Raw genomic sequence first — 3,912 nt, 5'->3', positions numbered from 1 at the left:
TTAATCTGAATTTCATATAAGTTCCATGTACAAAAATCATTGTGTCAAAGCCAAGTTTATACTACTTTTGAAACTTTTTTCTCTTCGTTTTGGCCATTTCCTCCACATTACTTGTTCCCGATCTTTCTTTATTAACAGGCTACCCTTGGGGACACTTGGCTGCAGCTCACTTTGAAGACCAGGACGTTGGGGACGCAGTTGGGAGTTCAGGGTCTTGGCTGGGGTGTGTAAATTGTGTGTTTTGTGTGGCAGGAATTTGGTGGGGCCTTTGTGGGGCATCTCCGGGTCAGCTTCCTTTGGGTTCCTCTTGGGCTGGACAGAGTCCACGGAAGGTCACCACCATCCTGCTGGTGAGTAGTGGCCTGGCTGCCAGTCTCTGAGAGAGAAGAGGGAGAAGACAGCAGCAAGATCCACACGCTTAGTACACAAATGTTCCTCGGCCGCCCTGTGGCCCCACGGTGCGCACTGCAGCTTGGACACGGTTGGAGTGTGTCCCCAGTGGCTCCATGTGTTGAAATCGAATCCTTCCTGGTGAGAAGGCAGAAACCTAACCCAGCTATGGTGCTGAGAGGGGGGCATCTGGGAGGTGGTCAGGGCTTGATAAATCCTTGGACTGCATCCTGGGGGCTAAGGAGAGACCAGAGGGATACTACCATGGGTCTGCTTCCTGTCTCTCACGACGTGAGGCCCTGTGCTACCCTGGGACGCTCCCGGCAAGGAGGCCCCTTGACCTCGTGCCTCCATAACCATGAGTCAGAAAAGCCTCTTTTCTTTATAACTCACCCTGACTGTGGCACTGTGTCGTCAGCAACAGCAAACAGACGAATGGTACTCAACTGATCAAGGAGTCCCCAGACCGGAAGCCCTGCCTCAGGTGGAGAGGAGGAAGCAGGGGTCCACGGGCAGCCTAGCTGTCCTCCCACCTCCAGATGACTCTGGGGCCCCCGGCGTGAGTCTGGGAGGGGAGCCCCCCGAAAGCCGGCTTGCTGTGTAGCCCTGGGCGGACAGCTCCGAGCGCAGCTGTCCTCGGCTGGAGCAATCAGTCACACTCACAGCTTCTCCAGTCTTGGTGCCATTGGTTCATCTCCCCTTCTTTTTTTTTTTTTTTTTTTTTTTTGTCTTAAGGGTTCTGCCTTAAAAATAACTGTTTATTTTGTTCTAGCATCATTGAGGCACTAAAGGAATATTTTAAATCTGTCCCTTCTTCTAAAATTAGAATGAGTTTTGCTGAAATACTCTGTTCACATGTGGGGCATGTTTGTAACGGATATACAAGTATAAAGTAATGAGGCTGAGAGAGCATATGCGTCTGTTTTTACTTGACAAGATACGTGACCTAGGAGGGCTTCTTAAATGGCCACTCTGGATAACAGTATCAGTGACTGATGACCTATTTACCATCTGTTTTCTTATCTTTTTTTTTTTTTTTTGACAGGCAGAGTGGACAGTGAGAGAGAGAGACAGAGAGAAAGGTCTTCCTTTTCCGTTGGTTCACCCTCCAATGGCTGCCGCGGCCAGCGCATTGCGCTGATCCGAAGCCAGGAGCCAGGTGCTTCTCCTGGTCTCCCATGCAGGTGCAGGGCCCAAGCACTTGGGCCATCCTCCACTGCACTCCTGGGCCACAGCAGAGGGCTGGCCTGGAAGAGGGGCAACTGGGACAGAATCCGGCGCCCCGACCGGGACTAGAACTCAGTGTGCTGGTGCCGCAAGGCGGAGTATTAGCCTAGTGAGGCGCGTTGCCAGCCATCTTTTTTTTTTTTTTTTAAGATTTATCCATTTATTTGAAAATCAGAGCTTCAAAGAGAGATGGAGAGACAGAGAGAAAGAGAGAGAGAGAGAGAGAGAGAGAGAGAGAGAGAGATCTTCTGTTCTCTGGTTCATATCCCAAATGGCTGCAATGGCCAGGAGCCAGGAGCTTCATCCAGGTCTCCCATGTGGGTAGCAGGGCCCAAGCACGTGGACCATGTTCTGCTATTTTTCCCAGGTGCATTAGCAGGAAGCTGGAGCAGAAGCAGAGCAGCTGGGGCTCAAACCTGCTCTCCTATGAGATGCTGGCTTCACAGGCAGTGGCTCGACACTGGTCCCCTCGCTTCTCAGCTCCTGAATCTGCAGTACTCGAATTCCCCATGAGGCGGCAGTGTGCAGCCAGCATTCCGAGTTTCCCAGCTTGGCTTGCATACGGGGGTGGCTCCGTGGCACGTGCTGGCCCTCGTGGCACAAGGGGGTGCCTGAACTTTCTGCAGAAGTTTTGCTATCCTTTCTTCCCTGATGCGTCCTTCTCCTTTCTGAGTGGAAAGTGGAAATGATGGCTGGAGCTGCAGCAGTCATCTTTCACCCTTGAGGGAGAGGCTAAGGGAAGAGAGAGCCTTCAGCTTCTTGACTGGCTGATATAGGGCCTAGACTGCCTGTCTCTGGACTGCTTTGAGTGAAGTCAAATTAGATCCTACGTAGTTGGAGCTTTGGCTTAGCTAGTCTTTCTCTTGTAGCCCCAAATCTATCTCTTTGGTGGGCTGTCTGGAAGGCAGTCTGGAAGCTGCCTCAGACCCTGACTGTGTGTGTCCCCCAGACCCTGACTGTGTGTGTCCCCCAGACCCTGACTGTGTGTGTCCCTCAGACCCTGACTGTGTGTGTCCCCCAGACCCTGACTGTGTGTGTCCCCCAGACCCTGACTGTGTGTGTCCCTCAGACCCTGACTGTGTGTGTCCCTCAGACCCTGTCTGTGTGAGTCACTGCCCTGACGTCACACGTCCCCACCATCTAGTATCGAGGTAGCCCCAGAAGTTGTGAAGAACTCACAATGATATTCTGTGGCTGTCAGGGTCTTTGGGAGCCCAGAGGCTCCACAGGGCGCAGGATCTCCCAGAAGGAAAAGGGGTACCACCCAATGCTGCAGCGGCCACCCCAACTTCAGGGAGAAGTTCAAGTCCAGGGACGGGCGGGCTTCGTTCCTTAAACCAGTGCAGCTGGGTGCGGCAGTGCCAGTGCAGAGACTGGGGGGTACTTGTGCCTTGGCAGTGATTCTGCTCCGGGAAGCAAGTCATTCCAGGACACGTGTTCACCTTGATTGCAGGATTCCAAAGATAAAGAAAAAGGGAACTCCAGATGGTGGCCAGGGCAGCACTCCTTGTTAGGAACAGTCATCTCCCATAGGGCCTGCCACGGCCAGTGGCATACCTGATTATGACAAGGGCTGATGGACGTCCCGGCATGCTTTGCAGCTTTTGTTTATTGAGGCAAAGGTGTTCAGAACACCTTCCGGACAACTTTTCATGAGAAAGAGCTGCAAATGCTTCCCAGGTGCAGTGCAGGGTGGAGTGAGCCCCAGCCACGAGCCTGGGCTGGGTGCGCGCAGCGGCACACACACACAGAGCCCGGAGCCGAGCAGCAGACACTTGCCTTCCGCCTGCCCTGGAGGCTGCCGGTGCGAGGCGAGAGCGCGCGCAGGGGTGCTTCCTCCGAGTGTCATCCCTGGGTGCGTGCCCGGGCTCTAACCTCCGCTTTCGATAAGGGTACCACTCACGTCGGGTCAGGGCCCACCTGAATCACACTCATTTTACCTTTCTCATCTCTTTAAAGACCCTGTCCCACTCTGAGGTCCTGGGGGTTAGGACTTCAACGGGTGGGGGTGGTGGTGGGGGTGGTGGTGGGGGTGGGGGTGGGGAGGGGATGGACACAATCCAACCTATGACAGTCCCGTCCCCCACCCCACCAGCCATCTGTGTATGTGTGTTTGTGCAAGGGAGCCTCCCACCAAGATGGACTCGGCGCCTTCTTCCTGTGGGTGCCCAGGCTCTAGGCACAGAGTCTGCTGAGTTAGTGTCGGGTGACTCTCTCTATCTTTATACACAATCCCGTTATCTCGAATTCTGGGCCGGAGAGGGTGAGCTCCCAGCCAGAGCCCAGCCCCCGGCC

At 54.2% G+C, this 3,912-nt stretch overlaps 1 long non-coding RNA gene across 2 annotated transcripts; it reads right to left on the bottom strand.

Annotated features, from left to right (window-relative positions):
• Positions 1-1,748: 1,748 nt before the first annotated feature.
• Positions 1,749-3,613, bottom strand: LOC127491449 (uncharacterized). Of its 2 annotated transcripts, XR_007920136.2 has the most exons (3): positions 3,175-3,613; positions 2,797-3,059; positions 1,749-2,349 (listed from the first exon to the last, which is right to left on the bottom strand). It is a non-coding gene; the product is annotated as an uncharacterized lncRNA (long non-coding RNA). The 2 variants fall into 2 exon arrangements; XR_011385149.1 differs by having other exon boundaries at positions 2,797-3,613.
• Positions 3,614-3,912: the final 299 nt, after the last annotated feature.

This window comes from Oryctolagus cuniculus, chromosome 1 (genome assembly GCF_964237555.1).
Source record: "Oryctolagus cuniculus chromosome 1, mOryCun1.1, whole genome shotgun sequence".
Lineage (NCBI taxonomy): Eukaryota > Metazoa > Chordata > Mammalia > Lagomorpha > Leporidae > Oryctolagus > Oryctolagus cuniculus.
Note: the sequence above shows the minus strand (reverse complement) of the source record. Positions and strands in the feature narration are given on the sequence as shown.